Source organism: Nicotiana tabacum, chromosome 23, assembly GCF_000715075.1.
Source record: "Nicotiana tabacum cultivar K326 chromosome 23, ASM71507v2, whole genome shotgun sequence".
In the NCBI taxonomy this organism is placed as follows: Eukaryota; Viridiplantae; Streptophyta; class Magnoliopsida; order Solanales; family Solanaceae; genus Nicotiana; species Nicotiana tabacum.
In genome coordinates, this window is record NC_134102.1 from 77,334,369 (window position 1) to 77,356,233 (window position 21,865).

At 38.6% G+C, this 21,865-nt stretch overlaps 1 long non-coding RNA gene across 1 annotated transcript; it reads right to left on the reverse strand.

The window, feature by feature from the left end:
• Positions 1 to 2,658: 2,658 nt before the first annotated feature.
• LOC107806311 (uncharacterized) lies at positions 2,659 to 6,777 on the reverse strand. Its single transcript, XR_001652645.2, has 3 exons — positions 6,491 to 6,777; positions 4,258 to 4,322; positions 2,659 to 2,902 (listed from the first exon to the last, which is right to left on the reverse strand). It is a non-coding gene; the product is annotated as an uncharacterized LOC107806311 (long non-coding RNA).
• Between the last annotated feature and the right edge of the window lie 15,088 nt (positions 6,778 to 21,865).

Genomic DNA, 21,865 nt, shown 5'->3' on the forward strand with positions numbered 1-21,865 from the left:
CCTGAGGGTATGAAACCCCGGATTTTGGTACGATGTGATTATTTCGAAGGTGACGCACATGCTAGGTGACAGGTGTGTGGGCGTGCACCATGGGGGATTGTGACTTGGTCCGTCCCGTGAGACGGTAAAGTTGAATAGCTTATTGTCAATTACATGTTCCCTCTGTCATCTAGAAACTTGATAGCCATTCATGTTAGAAACCATGCTTAGGCCATATGATATCACTGTTGGGACACGCAGTGGTCGGATACTTGTTGAATTAGCTGTTATTTGCTGTTTTATACTCAGTCACAGTTTTACTTGCTTGTCATATCTCTGTTTCCTCTTGTTTTCTTGTTGATACTTGTTATCATCATTTTTGGGCTGATTTGTGTGATATCTGACAGCCGAGAGGCTGGAGAGGTTAGTGACTGAGATAGGACCTGAGTGCCGAGCAGCGAGCTATGTGAGGTATATGGATCGGGTTGCACGCCGCAACGAGCCTGAGGGCTGAATGTATATGGATCGGGTTGCACGCCGCAACGAACCTGAGGGCTGAATGTATATGGATCGGGTTGCACGCCGCAACGAGCCTTATATCTACTTATATGATTGGATCGGGCTACACGCCGCAACGATATAGTGCTTGGGCTGAATGAGACCCTACGGAATCTGTACACCCCCAGTGAGCGCAGGTACCTATTGAGTGTGATTACTGAGTGCTGAGAGCCGAGTGTTTGAGCTACTGAGAGCTTGAGTAATTGTTACCCTGAGAGGTTGCATTTGTTTCCTTTATTGCTGCACTTAGCTGAATTATGTCATTGTTCTAAACGGTTGTAAAATATTGTATCCGATTTATCTGAACTTAGTAACTGTACAACTGACTTAACTTATATTGCCGGAATTGAATCATGTCTACTTTCATTGCTGAAATTACTGAAGTGAACGGTAATTGTATAGCTCGTCACTACTTCTCAGTTCCTTATTTATTTTTGTTACTTACTGAGTTGATTGTACTCACGCTACACCCTGCACTTCATGTGCAGATCCATGTGTATCCGGTCACAGAGGACGTTGATCTCGTGCGTGGTTGAGTATCGGAGATTCACGAGGTAGCTGCCGGCGTTCGAAGTCCTTGTCTCTCCTTTCTTGTTATCTTTTCTTTTCTATATTGGTATTTAAACACAGACCCTTGTAGATACTGTTTCTTAGACTGGTTGTTTAGATGCTCATGACTTGATGACACCCCGATATTTGGGGCTATTTTTCCGTGTTGTATTTTGAGTTTAACTCCTGTTTTTATGAAAACTCTGTCATATCAAGCTTTTGGTTTATTTTATGAAATATTTGAAGTATTTTGAAAAATCGGCTTACCTAGTACCATCGATAGACGCTATCATGACATGTTAGGGTTTTGGGTCGTTAACAATAACACATACTAACAATAAATATAAGCAAGCAAAATTAATCAAACTCAAGGACACAAGATTATTTAAGTGGAAAATCTTTTCAACGTAAAAAGTAAACCATAGACCTTTGGTCCATAAATCTCCAATATACCAACAAGAGAGTTACGAGAATTCTCCAAAATGTCACAATACCAATGCTAAACAAGGAACAACAAGGAGCAACAAAAGCGGCAACAACAACAACAACGAAAAAAGAAAGAAGAAGGGAGATAAATCACTCAAAAATAGAGTTGTTCATGGCTCAAAACCTTCTACTAGAGACCTCCAAACATGATCTCCATCATTTAAATCTAAGACCAAGATTTGGGAACACAAAACTAGAGGAGTGAGACACGACACCCAAATTGTCATTCCCTGAATCAACATTTATTCTATACTTAAACATAGATAATTCATGCATTATGATAGGATAAATATCAAAAGAATTTAGAATTCGACGATGTTCAACACGATAATCTATAAATCCTTAAAAACTTAATACCTACGTTCGTGCGTACAAGACAATGCTCTAAACATAAATACATGACCCATAGTACTCATTGCCTCGTATAGATAATTTGTTTGATGATCTTCAGGGTGCCAAGATTTTCTCTAAGATTAACTTAAGATCTGAATATCATCGGTTGAATATTAGGGCTTCTAATATTCCTAAGATACCTTTCAGGAGACATTATGTGCATTATGAGTTTCTAGTCATGTCCTTTGGGATAACTAATGCACCAACAATCACTACAAGAAAAATGCTAAATAGCGAAGGGAAAATTGGTACCTAAAAGTAAGGAATTGGTCCCTAATGGTCAATAGCGACCAGAAAATCTGGTTCTTATAGCTTCGGCCGCTAAAGGTCTTTAAGGACGAGATGTTGAACTGGTCGTTAAAAGTGTTTCACGACAAGTTTTAAACTGGATGTTAAATGCTTTATAAGGACCATGTTTCTGGTGCCTATTTGCATATTTTAGGGACTAAATTCCCGGTCCTTAAAATGTTTTTGCAACTAGGTTAAAGCTGGTCGTTAAAACGTCTTGCGAACAGTTAAAAGTTGGTCGTTATATCTTTCGCAAGAGGTTTAAAGTTTGTCCTTAAGTCGAACAGGTTTAGCAACCAAATTTTCTACTTCTAAAAAGGATTTAAGGACTAACAGTCTAGTCCGTAAAGAGACAAGTCACACGTCCCTAAATCACATTCAATTTGCAACTAAATAATCTGGTAATTAATATAAAGATGATACTACTTTCATAAAATAATTACCAAAAGTGATCAACAGTTACTTGCACCGCACATCAATAATGTAAGCGAGTCACAGTATTGTGTTCATAAACCCTTAGCAAAAAACTACATATCACTAATAACCCTAGACTGTAATGTAAAATTTTATTGACATTCGCAGCAAAAGATATATGGTCAATCTGTACGTCGTCAAAAATCTGCTTCTTGTAAACCTCACTATCCAAAACCTGTAAAAGAAATAAAAAATTTCAATTAGAAAAATTATAACAGTGTAGACGCAACAAAATCGGGGCTAGACAGAAGATTATAAAAATAACAAAGAAAAAAGAAGCAACAAGAAACAAATGGCTAGACACTATTGTTCCATTACATCACTTGGACAAAGAATTGAGACAAATAGTGCAGTCTGTTATATTCGTGGGCTGGTCAAAGGAAAGATTATTGAGGTGAATGGCATTATTTGAAATATCCATTTTTGGTGATATCCAAATTTACTGAGAGGGGAATGGTGGTTCCAATTTGCAAAACAGAGGTTATAAAAGATGATCATAATCTAAATTGGAAACCAGTTTCAGTGAATATTCAACAAGTTGGAAGTAAGGTAAAAGAACTGTTCTTCCATGTCCTTCCTAGGCAAATTTCTGAGACCATCCCCTAAAATGTAGAACCTTGGAAGGGAGGGACAGGAAAACCTATGAATCAGATTTTTCTATGAGCTAGTGTGCCTCTTTTTGGGATCATGTGCTATTTCATGTGAATCAGATGTCGGTAGCAAGTGTGGAATTGCTAGAATTTTCTGTATGAATTATGAAATTTTTGAAAAAGAAATACTTTTGATGTAGTCTTTAATCATCGTTTCTTTGGATTGCTAACTCAATGGTAGATAACTCGGCTTTTTAAGTGTAGCTAGTTATCATTTACACACCGAGAATAATTTTTATGTATTTTTTCTTTAATTTAACATGGTATTTGTGGCCATGTTTATCCAGTCAATGTCAAGTTAATCAGTAATTACATATAAATTTAGCTTATATACACTAACAACGTAATGAACTTTACATTAGTAATGTATTTTAACCTTTTTATACACACCAAAGGTAAAGCGAAGATAACTAAAAGCACCTCCAGCAACATGGACATCAACAGAGAACTTAGTATAGCAACTATTAGAAAGAAGTACTAATATAGCAGCAATTCTATACGAGTTAAAAATAGAAGGCCAGAAGTTTTACGAGCAACTGAACCAGTAGTAACAAAAACTCCAACACAAAGCATTCCTCCAACTCCAAAAGCTACTAAATCATACCATGTGAGTTTTCTTTTCATGTCAGCACCAGACCTTAGCCTCACTTTGTTAAGCTCGGTCTGGTGTCAACACCAGAGAACTCAGTATAGCACCAGAGAAAGTCAGTGCACAATACTAAACCACTAGCGTACATTAAGATATCAGTAATGCGACAAATAACTATGCACAACCAGCAAATTCGTAATCGACAGAAGATGTAAATTCCACAAATGATATATAACAACATGCACTTAAATCAACAAAATAAATTGATGTTTCGGCTAAGATGTTACTCACTTGGTATCATCAAGAATCGGAATAGTCATTCTCCTGAACTAGATGCTGGAAATTAGTCTGTTGCGCTAATATGAGAAATTAAAACACATAAGACACTTTAAAGTTAAATCACTAATTTTCTGTCGTATTTTTCTTAAATAAACAAAATGATACAATAGCTATCATTCTATTGTTCAAAAACTGTAATGATTGTTATCTTATGAGACACTAGCTATATTTATCACTTTTGTTTAATAAAGAACTAGCTTCATTTGATCAAGAACTAGCTATATTTGTCACTTTACACTAGCTATATTTTCTACCTTCTATATCTTAATTTCCAGCTTCATACCCCACTAGGATTACTGCACCTATAGTTAGTTGCTTTGTCACTTCAGTTTTCATTGTGAAGAAGAAAAAGAAGAAGCAAAAAAAAAAACCAAACAAATGAAGAAATTTATATGCCCTTGTAGTGGATACAAACTGAATTTGAAATTGAAATACAAAAATAACATTTTCATCTGGGGTAAACTATATATATTAAAGTGTTAAAGGTCTCATATTCAATCTCAAGATTTTATTTCAAAATAAGAAACATCTTTAGAAAAAATACAAGAAATCCTTATCCATATTGAGGGTGCACCCTCGTAATGTTCAGTGGTACGAGAAACTAGGCAAGATGGTATTTGTTCCAATAGGTACAAAATTCCTTCCGGCAGGGGATGTTTTTGCCTTACCAGCTTCAAGATAAAAGTAATAAAAGAACTCTACGTCTTGATCATGCTTCTTGATCTCTTGTCTTAGTCTGTCAACCATATCAGAGATTTGACACCTTGCCATACACCAAAAGTACGCACTTCTTTCTATTATCTTTTCAACAGTAGTTTTTATTTAAAATATCCCCTTGTTTTAGGTGTCCCTTACACAACAGTAGCTAGGTTGATATGTAAAGTAGGGAGAATATCTCATACCAACACCCAAATCTATATTGTTGATCAACTTTGAGGGACTATCACTTCTGATTCTATAGAATATTTTATACTTAGATTTCCTGAACCTAATTAATTGGCTATACTAATGAATGTTTTATAACTATTAATAAAACTAATTAATTGGCTATACTAATCTGCTCCATCAAAAATATTCTTCTTCAATCAAAACAAAACTTACATTATAACTAGAATCAAAATAGAGCCTATATTATAATGCTCAAAATATTGACCTTATTTTGGAGGGAGTAGTTCGCGACAGAGTAAATGCAAGCATTGACAGCGAAAAGCTTCGACGAGCGAGTCCATCACTCCAACTAGAGTGCTATTGACTAAATAGATTCAATGGCAAAACTCAATGGAATGTTTTCATCAGAAAATTTATTTGACAAAGCTAATTTACATCACTGTTTCTTCTTCATCTAATTATTTTTTAAAATATTAGATTAGACTTACCAAAGGTAATAAGTTGGCTATACAATTTAAAGAACCTATAAAAAATCAGAGTAACGAAACTGAAATAGAGCACCTAATGGTAAAAAAAAATCCAACCAATTCATCACCTCATATGAAAAATCACTAGACATCCTACAAAATTTTCGTGACCCTTCAAGAAAGTCCCCAGAGGAGTTGTATAATGCAAATCGCAAAGGAGAAAACCATCGCATAGATGAAACTCTACAAGCTTCTCATATAAAGGCCAACTCATTCTAAATATCTAATCTAAGTCTAAAACTGCTGCTTTTCAAAATTTCCCTAAAGAAAAGAGGGGTGCATATATTAAAACTGTGCAACTGCCTTTCTCTGATTCCATGTATAAAAGAAAAAGGTTACCTCCTGAATCATGTCCTACCAGTAAGTTCCCCACCTAGCTTCATTCTCTTTGGAGCAGGAGCTTCCAACATTCACCCAAACCTCCATTATTTGGACATATCGTGCAGGAAGGGACAAGTGGTGCCATTTAGGCATCCCTTGGTGTGTTGAAGAAAACGCAATGCTTCTCAAAATTCAGGCTGCCCTGATTTGGTTTTAGGTTCTTTAACGATTTTGGTCAAAATTTCTCATCCTTGACCTATGTGCCCCAACTTTAAACCCAATACTCTCACTTTTATCACTCACACAATAACTATCAGTACTCAAAACAACCCAATTACAGAAAAAAACTAAAAAAATGGAAAAATTGCATAACCCGATTCCGATTTCTGGTTCAAAGGAAAAAAAAGCGCGAAGAAGAAAAAGATAAAAGAGAAAGAAATTAAATTTACTCTTGATTTGCGGACAATCCAATGGTAGAGTTTGTGTAGAGTCGCTTGGAGAGAGATGAAAACCTTCTGAGTTTTGAATGATGAAGTTGCAACCTTCTGAATTCTGATGAAGTTTATTAGTCGCCGCTTAGGAATTTTAACGTGAAAGGAATTTTTGGAGGGATTTTAGGGTGAAAGTGAATTTTTGGAGGGATTTTACCGTGAAAGTAAATTTTTGGAGCATTCATTTTTTTTTTGGAGCGCAATTCCAGCGCTCCTATACCGCTGGAATTGCGTATTAGAGATAAGATATTGACTTTTTTAAAGACCTAAATTCATCTTGCTATGTATTTAGAAAATAAAATTGCATATTAGGGACCAAAAAAAATTCTCATCCCTATAAATATAATTTTATGGACCATATTTTAAACCTGTCGCTAAATGCTAGTCTCTAATAAGGCTTTTTCTTGTAGTTAATATTCATGGATTTGATGAGTCGTGTGTTCAAGCCTTATATAGACTCATTCATCATTTCGTTCATAGATGATATCTTGATCTGTTCGCGGAGTAGGGAGGAACGTGAGCATCATTTGAGGATTGAGCTTTAGGTTCTGAGAAAATGCAAGCTTTATACCAAATTCTCCAAGTGTGAGTTTTTGCTTGAGTTGCATTTTTATATCACACAGTTTCTTTTGAAGGTATCAATGTTGATACAAAGAATATTGAGATGGTTCAAAATTGGTGTAGACCTACTACGCTTAATTATATTTGGAATCTCTTGAGTTTGGCGGGTTATTACCGTTATTTTATGGCGGAAGTTTTATCCATTGCAGCTCCATCAACGATGTTGACTCAGAAACATGTTCCTTTTATATGGTCTAATAAGTGTGAGGAGAGCTATCAGAAAGTCAAGACTGCATTGACTACTGCTCTAGTATTGGTGTTACCTACGGGTTCCTAGTGCTACACGGTGTATTATGATGCTTTGTATATTGGGCTTGGGAGTGTATTGATGCAGAATAGCAGGGTGATTACCTATGCATCACAACAGTTTAAAACTCAATAAGAAGAATAGTCCTACCTATGACTTGGAGTTGGAGGTTATTGTGTTTGCATTGAATATTCGAAGGCATTACATGTATCGTGTGTCTTATTAGATTTATGCTGATCAACTTAGTCTACAATATCTATTGAAGCAAAAAGACCCTAATTTGATACAATAGAGATGGCTTGAGTTGCATACGGATTATGATATTACTATTTTGTATTATTCAAGAAAGGCTAACATGGTAGAAGATGCTTTGATCAAGAAGGTGGAGAGTATGAGTAGTTTGGCATATATGCTAACCGACGAGCGTTCTTTGACAATGGATGTGGAGGCTTTGACTAATAGATTTATAAGATTGGATATTTCTAAGTCTAGCAGGGTTCTTGCTTGTGGTATTTTCCAGTTGTCGTTGCGTGAATAGATTAAAGCTCGCCAATATGATAATCTTTATTTGCTTGTGCTTAAAGACATGATGCATCGTGGTGGGTGCCAAGAAGGTTTCTATTAGAGATGATGATATTATGCGACTACAGAGCCAAATTTGTGTGCCTAATATTGATAATTTGAGGAAGTTGATCCTGGGGAGGGGGGGGGGGATATTTCACGCTATTCTATCCATCCAGTAGTTGGAAAGATGTACTATGACTTGAAGTAATATTTTTGGTGTCGTATGATAAAGAGGGATAGTGTTGGGCATGTTTCAAGGTGTTCGAATTGCCAACAGATCAAGCATGAAATCGGGTGGCTTGACTCAGAAGATGACTGTACTTGAATGAAAGTGAGAACAAATTATTTTGGACTTTGTGGTAGGCTTACCACATACTTTGAGGAAGTATGGCATAGTTTGGATCATTATTGACAGGTTAACCAAATCTGTGCATTCCATTCCAATTCTGACTACCAACTCGTCGGAAAAGCTTGCATAGATTTATATTTGGGAGTTAGTTTGTTTGCATAGGGTACCTATTTCCATCATTCAGAATGGGATACATAGTTCACATCTAACTTTTTGAGAATTGTATAGATATAGTTAGATACACAGGTTGATCTTAGCATAATGTTTGATCCGCAAACCGATGTTCAGTCAGAGTGGACAATTCAAATGCTCAAGGACAAGTTGAGAGTTAGGTCATTGGGGTCAATTTTTTCCCTTGGCGACGTTTACTTTTAATAATAGTTACCAGTCAAGTATTCTTAAAGCGCCAATGAGGCATTATATGGTAGGCAATATCATTATTCTATTGGTTAGTTTGAGCCCGGTGATGCTACATTATTGGGTACAGATTTTGTACGAGATTTCTTAAAAAATGTTAAGTGATTTAGGGGCGATTTCACATAATTTAGAGTAGGCAAACGAGTTATGCAGATTGAAAGGTTTGTGATTTTGTGTTCATGGAATGTGAGAATGTACTTTTGAAGGTTTCACCCATTAAATGCGTGATAAGGTTTGGAAAGAAGGGAAAGTTGAGTATGAGATTCATTGGCCAGTTTGGTGTTCTAGAGAGGGTTAGAGAGGTGGCGTATAGACTTGCCTTTCTCCTACTCTATCGGGGTATATTCTGTATTTCATCTATCCATGCTTCAAAAGTACAATGAGGATAAGTCACACGTTCTGGATTTTAGCACAATACAAATATATGAGAAGTTGACATATGAGGTGGAGCCATTGGTCATTGTGGATAAGCAAGTCCGAAAGCTATGGTTGAAAGAGATTGTTTCAGTGAAAATATTTTGAAAGAATCAGTCGAGTGAGGAAGCCACTTGGGAGACATGTGTAGCGGATAGATGCACTTGTTTGATATCCCAAGTACATTTCTAAACCTATTTTATGATGAATATTTATTTAAGAGGGGATAAAGTAAAAAACTAATTTTACTTTTCCCGTTTCACATTTTGAAAATTTGAGTGTATATATATATATTGTTTTATGACTTGAGGTATAGGTGGCTTGGACCAGTAGGGCTCGAGGAAGATTCAACACCATTGCATGCAATTTAGAAGTTCAAGGAATTCAAATAGTAACTTTATCCCCCGATTCAAGTATTTGAGCTTCACTTTATGTTTAAAGACATTGGATAGGTATGTATAGTATTATTGGACTAGTTGGGTCTTTTAAGATAGGACCTGAGGGGTTTGGGGGTGTTTCAACCCATTTAACTGAAGCAAGCATGAGTGTGGACCATAGTTGTAACGACCCGACCGGTCGTTTTGTGTAATTGCTCTCCATTTCGCCTTTTTATGCTTCACACATGTGTGTTTATGGTTTTATAACTTGCGGGGTTGGTTAGTTTTATTTCGGGAAGCTTTTGGATTGATTTGGACCCTTGATTCTTGACCTAGAGGTTCAAATTAGAAAATATTGACCAAACTTTGACTTTTGTAAAATTGACCCTGGAACCCTATTTTTTTGGATATGATTCATATCATGATTTTACACTTGGGCATATGCCCGAAATTGATTTCGGAAGTCCATAGGTCGATTTGTGTTGATTTGCCAAAAATTAGAAATTTGAAGCTAAAAGGTTTGACCATATGCTGACCTTTAGCTATCGAGCTCAGAATTATATATTGGGACTTGGAACAGGTCTGTTATGGTATTTAGAACTTGTCTGCAAAATTTGGTGTCATTTTGAATTGATTTGATATGATTCGGGCTTTAGTTGTAACTTTAGAAATTCTTGAACTTTACTTTGAAATTCATGCGTTTTAGTGTTTGATTCGTAGTTTTAGATATTATTTTTGTATTTTGATCAAGCGAGTGAGTTCGTACGATATTTGTAGACTTGTGTAAAGATTTGGTTTGGAGCCCCTAAGGCTCAGATGAGTTTCGGACATGTTCCAGAGTAGTTTGGACTAAAATTGCAAAATCTGGTGTCGCAAATGCAAACACCAGGGTTGCATTTGTGAAGGTGACAGAAGGGGGGCAGTTGTGGTAAATGCGAGTTCCCCTTCTCATTTGCGAAGGCAACAAAATTTTGACAGAGTTCGCAATTGAAAACATTTGTTCGATTTTGCAAAGTTCCCAGCTTCGCAATTGTGAAGTATTTCTCATAAATGCGATGATGACTTAGGCTGTCAGGGTTCGCAAATGCGAGCCCTGTTCTGGAATTGCGAGGGTTCGCAAATGCGACATGTGCAACTGGTAAAAGGGTTAGGAGACGGGAATTTTGAGCACATTATCTCATTTTTGAACCACAGACTCGGTAGAAGGCGATTTGTAAAGAGGGTTTTCACCTACAAACCTTGGGTAAGTGATTCTAATCTATTTCTAATCATATTTCATCAACATATCTTAGATTTTAATATCAAAATCATATGAATCAAAGTGAAAATTTATGAAACTTTGTCAAGGTTTTAAAAAATAAGAAATTGAGTTTTGAGAGTCGATTTGGACTCGAATTTTTAAACTAATCACATATATGAACTCGTGGGATCATGAGTAGACGAAATCTACCATTGGACCCGGATTTTGACAGGACGGGCCCGGGTTGACTTTTGTTGACATTTTGGAAAACGTATAAAGAACTTAGCTTTATCTATTGCCATTGGTTTCCCTAATATTTTGTGACGATATTAATTCGATTTTGGTTAGATTTGAGCCGTGTGGAGGCACATGAAAACTATTTTTGAGTGTTGAATTAACATAATTGAGGTTAGTGTCTTGCCTAACTTTGTGTGGGGGAACTACCCCTTAGGATTAGTATTGATTGATTCATTTGTGCTATGTGAAAGACTTGTACGCAAGATGACGAGTAGGTACACGGATTGTACGTGGTATTTGACCGGTTTAGGCTACTTAGACTATTTTTATGCTTTAATTGAAATGCCATATCATGTTCCAAATTCTCATAGTCAATCTATTCTTACTTGTGTTAGTCTATCCTTAAATGCCTAAATGATTTCGTTAACACTTGTTCTACATCCTAATTGATAAATTGCTCTCATGCTTTAGTTGAACTTGTTGCCTCTTTTATTGTTACATGCTATCTCTTCACTGTTGATTATAATTATTTGAAGTCATTATACATGTTATCTCTTTCATTGTTGGTTATCATTAATTGAAGTTATTGTTCATGTTATATCTTTCGTTGTTGGTTACCATTATTTGAAGTTAGTGTTCATGTTATCTCTCTCATGGTGATTACCGTTATTTGATGTTATTGCTCATGTTATCTCTTCCATTGTTGATTTACATTATTTGAAGTCATTGCTACATGTTATCTCTTCCATTGTGAGTTATTTTTATCTAATATCGTGGTTATATATAATATCTCTTATTGTTGAGTCATTGGTGTTGAAGTTGTGAAAGTCGTTATCCCGTTGAGGCGAAATTGTTATTGTTGAGACCTCTTCCTTATTGAGCATTTTACATTCATTGTTGTTGTTGATATTATTGTACCCGTTGTGGTAGAGCCATCGGCTATTGTTGTAGAAATATTAATATTGTTGATTGTTAGCAAGTTATGATATATGGGCACTTGTGGTGCGAGTTATTATGGTGATGTGTAATTGACGCGCATGCTGCGGTATAAGGTTTAGGGTTAACATGCATGTGGCGGTATAAGGTGGGACTTATGTGCGTACTGCTTGTAGGGAAACTATGTATAGCCATGCGGCATCATAAGGTGGGCTAAAGTGTGTATAGCTATTTCGGTAAAACTGTTTTCAAAACCTATTTCAAATGTAAGGCTCACGTGGCGGTATAAGGAAAGATTGTGATTGAAATTGAGAAATGTGAATACGAGGCAGTACCTCGGTTGTGATTCTTATTGTACACGAGCGGTACCTCGTTGTGATTCTTACACGAGCGGTACCTCGTTGTGATTCTTGTTATTTATCTCATTTTGCAAGTAGTTTTGGTTGGAACGTTTCTTGTTGTTGTTCATCCTTGTTTAGCAATTGTTGTCCGTTCATGATTATTTTGGTTCTCTTTATCTGCTTCTTTTATGTTACTTCCATGTCTAATTTTCGGTATCAGTTCATGCTATTATATTATTTTGTTTCAGTTATTTCTCCGCTTTCCATTATTATTCGTTCCTATGATTTTATTCTGTTTATTTATATCCTAGTAGGGGTCTTGACCTGGCCTCGTCACTACTCTACCAAGGTTAGGCTTGATACTTACTAGGTACCATTGTGATGTAGTTATATTACGCTTCTGCATAATGTTTGTGCAGATCCAAGTATGTCTGCTGTGCCAGATGCTAGAGTTGATTGAGTTGCTACTTGGAGACTTCAAGGTATACCTGCTCCTCGTCCGCAGGCCTCGGAACCACCTTCCTTTGTTCTTATTTACTGTTATACTTTCTTCAGACGGTGATGTAGTAGACACTTTAGCTTACTCTGTAGAGCCTATGATTCTGTTCCACAGTTCTTGGGATTGTATGGTTGAGATTCTATTTTTTAGAAGTTTATATGAGTTTATCAAAATGATTTTTAGTATTTTGTTAATTACATCTATTCAATTATTATCAAATGCTAGGCTAACCTAGCCGTAGAGACTAGGTGCCATCACGACATCCTACAGAAGGGAATTGAAGTTGTGACAAGTTGGTATCAGAGCTCTAGTTTTATTGGTGTTACGAGTCATAAGCAGGTTTAGTAGAGTCTCGCAGATCGGTGAATTTGTTGTGCGAATTTGTTGACTTCGAATTTCTTAATCTTTGTCTTTCTATTCTCTTATAGATGGTGAGGACGCGCACCGCTGGATCCGACGATCAGACACATGCGCCCCCTGCTAGAGCTACGAGAGGACGAGGTTAGGCAGAGGCTGAGGAGAGGCACGTGGTGCAGCCAGAGCACCTGCTCGAGGCTCAGAGGAGCCACCAGTAGATCAAATTAGAGGACAGGCACCCGAGGCTCTGTTGCCACCCCAGCTCTTCAGTAGACCCTCGCATAGTTCTTGAGCATGTTCAGAACCTTAGCTCAGGCGGGGTTGATTCCACTTGCACCAACCGCATCTCAGGTAGGGGGAGAAGCCCAGACTCCTACGGCCCGTACCCAGAGCAGTGGGTCTAGGTTGATCATGTCCCATATGTTATAACGGTACAGACTGTTGTCCAGTTCAGCCCGTGGTTAGGGCAGCAACATCTGAGGAGGAGCATCTTAAGCTCAAGAGGTTCAAGAAGTATCACCCTCCTACTTTCAGTTTTCTTGAGAAGTGCCACTGTATTCTCCGCATTATGGGTATTGTGGAGACGAGCGGGGTTGCTTTCAATACTTTCTAGTTATACGGAGCGACCTATTAGTGGTGGTGAGTGTACGAGGAGGGTATCCCAGCCGAGGCAACTTCACTTACATGGACTCGGTTGTCAGAGTTATTCTTGAGAGAGCTTGTTCCTCAGACCCTTCGGGATGCATGACAAGCATAGTTTGAGCATCTGTACTAGGGTAGTTTGCGCGATCATCAATCTCTCCAGTCTCTCGGGCTCATATTCTCAAGCTAATCAGCCCAAACAATGATACATGATGTAATAATAAATGATAACAGAGACTGAGATATGATATGCAAATGATTAACGCGACCAAGTACATAACTACAATTTTAGGCAAATAACTCAACAGCAGAAACGACCTCTGAGGGTCCCAACAATACCAATATATAGCCTAACACGATTTCTAACATGGATCAAGGCTCAATAGTTCTAACACATGGAGATTACATAAATAACATCAAGATTGGGTAACTACATAGTTCCACGGAAACAATCGAATAACAATTACTACGGTGCATGCCCACATGCCCGTCACCTAGCATGTGTGTCACCTCGACATCAACTACATAATACGTAGTTCAGGGAATCATACCCTCAATATCAAGTTTAGAAGTGATACATACTTCAAACCGCGCAAATCCATACTCCAACAAGCCCTTGCCTCGCAAATCGGCCTTTGAACGATTCGAATCTAGCCACAAACAACTTAATACAATCAATACAAGCCATAGTAATCAATTCCATAGGATAAAACTAAGTTCTTTAACAAAAGTCAAAAAGTCAACCCAAGGCTCATGTCTCGGAATCTGACAAAACTTACAAAATTCAAACACCACACCCATTCACCAACAAGTCCAACCATACCAAAATCACCCAATTCCGACCTTAAATCGCCACTCAAATCCCCAAATCTTACTCTCCAATACATGGGTCAAAAATCCCAAAATTTTCACCTCCAAAATACCAAATCTATGGGGAAATTCAATGGGTATTCAATATTAATGAATATAAATGATCAAAAGTTACTTACCTCTTGAAATCTGGTGAAACCCCTCTCAAACATCGCCTTTAGCCAAGCTTGCAAAGTCCACAAATGAAGAAATCTCGAAACCCTTTCGAATTAATACATTGCCAGTGCTTTTGCACATGTGGTCCATCATCTCTGCGTAAAAGCTCCGCACCTGCGGAACTCACTTATGTTATGCCACTCCGCTTATGTGCCCCCAGGACCGCATCTGTGAAAGCACTTTTGCGCCCAAATGTTTGATTTTGCGAAAACCCCTGACCACCTCAAGCCTCACTAAATTCCGCTTGTGCGACCTCCCTTCAACAAAAGTGATTCCGCTCCTGCAGACCTCCTCTCGCATCTGCGGCCCAGTAGCCCCCAGCTCTCCTCCACACCTGAGCATTGCCAGCCCCACCTACAGCCCATCTCTCGCAGGTCCGGTTGCACCAGACCTAAGCTCTAACACAAGTCCAAAATTCAATCTGTTTTCAACCCGAATCACGCCCGAGGCCCCCGATACCCCATCCAAACATACCAACAAGTCCTAAAACATGATTCAAACTTAGTCGAGGCCTCAAATCATGCCAATCAACATCCAAAACACAAATCGCACCCCAATTCAAGCCTAATGGAACTAATGGATTTTCAACTTTTATAATTGATGCTGAAACCTATCAAACTAACTCCGATTGATCTCCAATTTTAAACACAAGTCATAAGTGACACAACGGACCTATTCCAACTTTCGAAACCAAAATCCGAGCCTCGGTCAAACCTCTCAACTCTCCAAATTTTAACTTCTCCTACTTTCGCCAATTCAAGTCAAAATCATCTACGGACCTCCAAATCAATATTCGGACACACTCCTAAGTCCAAAATCACCATACGGAGCTATCGGAACCATCAAAACTCTGTTCTAGAGTCATTTACACAAGTTAACATCCGATTAACTCTTTCAACTTAGGCTTCCAACCTTGGGACTAAGTGTCCCAATTTATTTCAAAACATCCCCAGAACTAAACCAACCATCCCGGCAAGTCACATAACAACAAACAAACACATAATAAGCAATAAATGGGGGAACATCGCTATAACACTCAAAACTATCGGCCAAGTCATTATAAATTATCAGCAGGTGATATTTTGGGAGCAACAGACGAGTGGTTTGCTTCAGCGACTTGAGATTCCGAGTGGAAGTTAGAGTGTGTCTTCATGGACTTATTTATTGGGCCCCCACAGACTCAGAAAAAGTTTGACGCGGTATGGGTGATTGTGGACAGGTTGACCAAGTCAGCTCATTTCGTTCCGGTAGTGACTACCTATTCTTTAGGGCAACTTGCTCAGGTCTATATCTGTGAGATTTTCTAACTTCATGGCATACCGGTATCAATCATATCTGACCGGGGTATGCAATTCACATCACGTTTCGGGTGAGCTGTACAATGTGATTTAGGCACGCGGGTTGAGTTGAGTACATCATTTTACCCTCCGACGGACGGACAGTCCGAACGCACTATTCATATATTGGAGGATATTCTTCGTACCTGCGCTGTGGATTTTGGGGTTGCTTGGGATCAGTTCTTGCTACTTGCAGAGTTTGACCACAACAATAACTGCCAATCTAGTATTCAGAGGGCTCCTTACGAGTCCCTATATGGGAGACGATGTCGTTCTCCAGTTGGGTGATTTGAGCTGGGAGAGGCTAAATTATTAGGTACAAATTTGGTTCGAGATTACTTGGAGAAGGTCAAGATGATCCAGGATCGGCTTTGTACGACCCAATCTAGATAGAAGAGTTATGGGGATCAGAAGGTTCGCAATGTTTCATTCATGGTTGGAGAGCGAGTCTTGCTTCGGGTTTCACCCATGAAGGGTGTGATGAGGTTCAGAAAGAAGGTCAAGTTGAGCCCTAGGAGTATCTAAACTTTTGAGATCCTTGAGAGGATTGAGGAGGTGGCTGACAAGCTTGCTTTGCCACCTAGTTTATCTGAAGTTCATCCGGTGTTCCAAGTATATATGCTCCGGAAAGTATTATGGTGATCCGTCTCATGTTCTAGACTTCAACACAGTCCAATTGGATGAGGATTTGACTTATATTAAAGAGCATGTGGCTATCTTGGATAGACAGGTCCGGAGGTTGAGATCAAAGAGTATTGCATCAGTAAAGGTTCAATAAAGGGGCCATCCGGTCGAGGAGGAGACTTGGGAAACCGAGCACGACATGTGGAGTAATTATCCTCATCTATTCACCACTTCAGGTGTGTTTTTATGCACGTTCGAGGACGAACATTTATTTTAAGAGGGGGAGATTGTAATGACCCGACCAGTCGATTTGTGTAATTACGCTATGTTTCCCCTTTTTATGCTTCATACATGTATGTTTATAGTTTTATGACTTGTGGGATTGGTTAGTTTCGTTCCAGGAAGCTTCCTGGTTGATTTGGACCCTTGATTCTTGACCTAGAGGTTTAAATTAGAAAATGTTGATCAAACTTTGACTTTTGTGAAAACGACCTTGGAACCGTATTTTTATGGCTCCGATAGCTTCGTATCATGATTTCAAACTTGGGCATATGCCCGAAATTAATTTTGGAAGTCTGTAGGTCGATTTGTGTTTATTTGACAAAATTTGGCAATTTGAAGTTGAAAGGTTTGACCATAGATTGACTTTTAGCTATCGAGCTCGGAATTTGATTTTGGGACTTGGAATAGGTCTGTTATGGTATTTACTTTGAAATTCATGCGTTTTAGTATTCGATTCATAGTTTAAATGTTATTTTTGTATTTTGATAACGCGAGCGAATTCATATGATTTTTTAGACTTGTGTGGATGTTTTGTTTGGAGTCCCGAGGGCTCGGATAAGCTTCAGACTTGTTCCGTAGTGGTTTGGACTGAAATTGCAAAATCTGGTGTCTGGTGCTCTGGTGTCGCAATTGCAAACTCCAGGGTAGCATTTGCGAAGGTGATAGAAGGGGCCAGTTGTTGCAAATGTGACTTCCTCATCACATTTGCGAAGGTAAAAGAATTTGGACAGAGTTCGCTAATGCGATCCCTGGTCTGCAAGTGTGAGGGTTCGCAAATGCGAATCCTGTGTCATAAATGCGACATCTGCAGCTGCTTAAAGGGCTGGGAGATGAGATTTTTGAGCATATTCTCTCATTTTTAACCCTAGACTCGGTAAGAGGTGATTTGGGGAGGGTGTTTAAACCTACAAACTTTGGGTAAATGATTCTAATCTATTTCTCATCATATTTCATCAACATATCTTAGATTGTAATGGCAAAATCATGTGAATCAATTGCAATTGGACCGGTTTTGACCGGGAAAGCTGATAAGTGGGTATTTTGGCTACTTATTTGCACCTTTTGACTTTCATTTTAGTTCAAAAATATTTAAACGTATTCCCGAAAACTGATGAAATATGCCTACTTGCAGAAGTATTGAAAAATGAGCCATTATGATGAAATCTAACTCAAGAAGGAGTGCTTTTGAACAAGGACAAAAATCAAGTACACAGGCTCAAGTGCTAGCCGCAGAATTCTATCTATGGCCACAAAATATGAAGAAGAATCAACAGAGCTTCAGTGTAAAGTGCGGACCGCACAATAATTGTGCAGCCGCAGAAGTCAATGTTCAGAGAGTTTAAAATTCAAGCCCAACAAGAATTGCGGACCGCACTATAATTGTGTGGCCGCAGAAATCAAATGTGTGGCCGCACCCAGAATTATGCGAACCGCAGAACTCAAGGGATGCGGCCGCAACCCAGAATTGTGCAGCCACATAATCCACTCCTGTCAAGAGTTGAAGAAAAGTGCGGACCGCACACAGAATTATACGGCCGCAGAACCTCCGTAAGTGCAATTCTGTCCAAAATTTCCAGCTTTGTATAAATAGTCTACTTTCACGAAATAAGGTTAAGTTTTGAATACCAAAAAGTCTGTAGCCATTTTTCTTTACTCTTATAGGCAAATTTAATTTATATTGTTGATTTTACATTAGATTTTCATCTATTAATCATTCAATATGAGATTTATCATCTTTTCTTCTTTATTTTCTTCATTACCCACTATGAGCAGCTAAATTTCTAGCTAGGGTTGTGCTCCAACCCTAGTGTGGGAACCTAATGGGTGTTTGATTTAGGGCTTGTTTATGGTTGGGTATGTATTATTTAGCCTAGTTCTTGCTATAATTGTAGAATTAATGGTTGCAAACATTGGTTCAAGCCTATTTGACTTGGTCTATACTTGAGAAAGAGAGACTTAGTCTAGAAAAACTTAGCTAACAAGAGTTTGGCATTAAATCAAGAGATTGATAGTCCCAATTAAAGGGTTGAACCTAGAGATAGTAAAACCCGACTTGAGCAATTTGTCAATTGTTTAGTTCAATACCCATTTGGACTTGAGAAAGCCAAATTGGGCAAAACCACTCTCTTACCGAGAGGTATTGAGTGGGTATTTGAGTGTTGATTACTATAATACATTCCGACCAACGAAAATCACCCTAAAGCCCACAACCCGTTAGGAAAACACCTAGGTAGAAGTCACAACCCTAGACCCTTTACAAATTTGAAAACCAACAACAAAAACATTCTTCTCTAGTTTCATATTTTTCAATTGCAATACATAGTATAATTTTAGAATTAAAATCAAAACAAAGTTTGTGGAAGTGCAACTTAGACAATTCACGTGCTTAGACCAAATACATACCAGTAATCCCATCTACGCTCCATGTGGATTCGATCCTGACTCTTAGTTGGTATTATTATTGCAATCGACCGCTTCACAACCCCAATTTGAGGTGTGACTTGGGCGAGATCAATTTTTGGCATCATTGTCGGGGAGCATAAAAAATGGATTTAGCTATATATTTGGTTGTGTGTGTGAATTGTCTTCTTTTCCTTCTATGTTACTAATCTTTTTGGTGAAACAAGTGTAGGTGAAACAATGGCTCTCAACAACAATGATCCTCTCGGAAACATGCCTTTGGGGGATGTGGACGTGGAAGATGACCAAGTTGAAGAGGTTCCTCCTGAACCTCAAGCAAGTAGACGAGGCCGACCGCCTCAAGACAATGTTACCGTTCCACCCCCACCTCCACCAAGAGCGGCTCTAGACCGGGTGTTTCCAAATGAAGGGTATGCAAATGCCATAGTCCCGCCCCACATTAGAGCGGGTAACTTTCAAATCACAAATGTTATGCTCACATTGCTAGAACAATAAGGATTCTTCACCGGGGAGTAAACAAACAAACGTCTCTGAGGATGCTTTAAGGTTGAGGCTATTTCCTTTCTCACTATGGGGGAAAGCCTTGGATTGGTTAGAAAGGTTGCCAGACGATTCCATCCATACATGGGATGAATTGGCGGAGAAATTTATTGCCAAGTTCTTTCCTCCCGGGCATATGGCTATTCTTAGAGATGAGATTCTAGCATTCAAACAAGAACCCAATGAGCCTTTGTATGAGATATGGGAGAGGTACCGAACTATGGTGAAAGAGTGCCCGGACAATGACATGACGGAGGCTATGATTCAATAAACTTTTTATAGGTGAATCAATACTACCAATTAATGCGCGGTCAACCAACTTGCCAGTGGAAATTTCATGACAACACCATATGCCGAAGCTTGTGAAATGTTAGATGAAATGGCGGATACTTCATTGGCATGGCAAAGTAGAGAAAATGTTCCTCAAGGTGATCCAAATGTGATTCAGCTACATAAAGAATTGCATGATCATGGGCAAGCAATTACTGAGTTGACCACTACAATGAATTAATTAGCCAAAGCTCAACTTCAACAAATTTAAGGTCCTAAGCAAGTAAATGCAATGGAGGGTGTCAATATAATGGTAAATAAGAGAAGGCAAAAGGGTCAACAAGTGCAAAACCATATGGAACAATGTGTTCAAGAAGATAGTGGGTTTGACCAAGATAAATCTTACAATGAACAAGAGGAGGAAGTACAACCAAGGGGGATGGAACAATAGTCAAGGGAATCGGGGGTCGGGCTTTCAAAGGCCCCCGATGTATTAACAACTAAGCAACCTGCCTCCTTATCCTTCCCATGGTCCTAGCTCTTCCAATAATGAGATGGGGCGAATTGAGAACATGTTTAAACAAATGATGGAGAAGAATGCCGACTCCGATGCTCAACTAGCCTCTCACAACACTTCAATTCGCAATTTGGAAGTTCAATTGGGGCAAATCTCGCAAGCTTTGAACACTCGTCCTAAGGGGGAACTACCAAGTGACACGGTGGTGAACCCAAAGTGTGGGAACAACACGGGACATGCCATGGCCGTGATTACAAGGAGTGTAATAGGTGGGGATGCAACCATCTCAAGTCAAAGAAAAATTATGGATGATGAACTAGTGATTCAAGAAGATGAGATTCCAAACAATTTGGTTCAATCCAATGATAAAGTAAGAATTGATATTGATGACAATTATAGGAGACTCAAGAGGAAGTGAACCCGTCTAGGGAGCACATTGTAGACATACCAGAACTGGTAGTACTAAAGGCTAAGGCACCAATGCAAGGCCTCCTCCTCCATACCCTCAAAGGCTTGCCAAGGAAAATGGCGAGAACCAATTCAAAAAGTCCATTGACATGATGAAAAGCCTATCTATTAATGTGCCATTGGTTGAGGCTTTGGAGTAAATGCCCGGTTATGCAAAGTTCACGAAGGATTTGGTGACGAAGAAGAGGTAGATGAATTGTGAGACTATCAAGATGACACATCAAGTGAGTGCAATTGTGCACTCAATGGCTCCTACATTAGAAGATCCTAGCGCTTTCACAATCCCTTGTACTATTGGAAGCGCCGACTTTGCAAAAACTCTTTGTGATCTTGGGGCAAGTATCAATTTGATGCCCTATTCGGTTTTTAAGACTTTGGGAATTGGGCAACCAAGACCCAAATCTATGGGGTAACAAATGGCAGATCGTACTATGAAGAGACTATTAGGTATTATTGATGATGTGTTGGTTCGTGTTGATAAATTTATTCTCCCGGTGGACTTTGTGATTCTTGACTGTGAAGTGGACTATGAGGTGCCTATTATTCTAGGGAGACCTTTCCTTGCTACGGGGAAGTCTCTTGTTGATGTGGAATCCGGTTAGCTCAC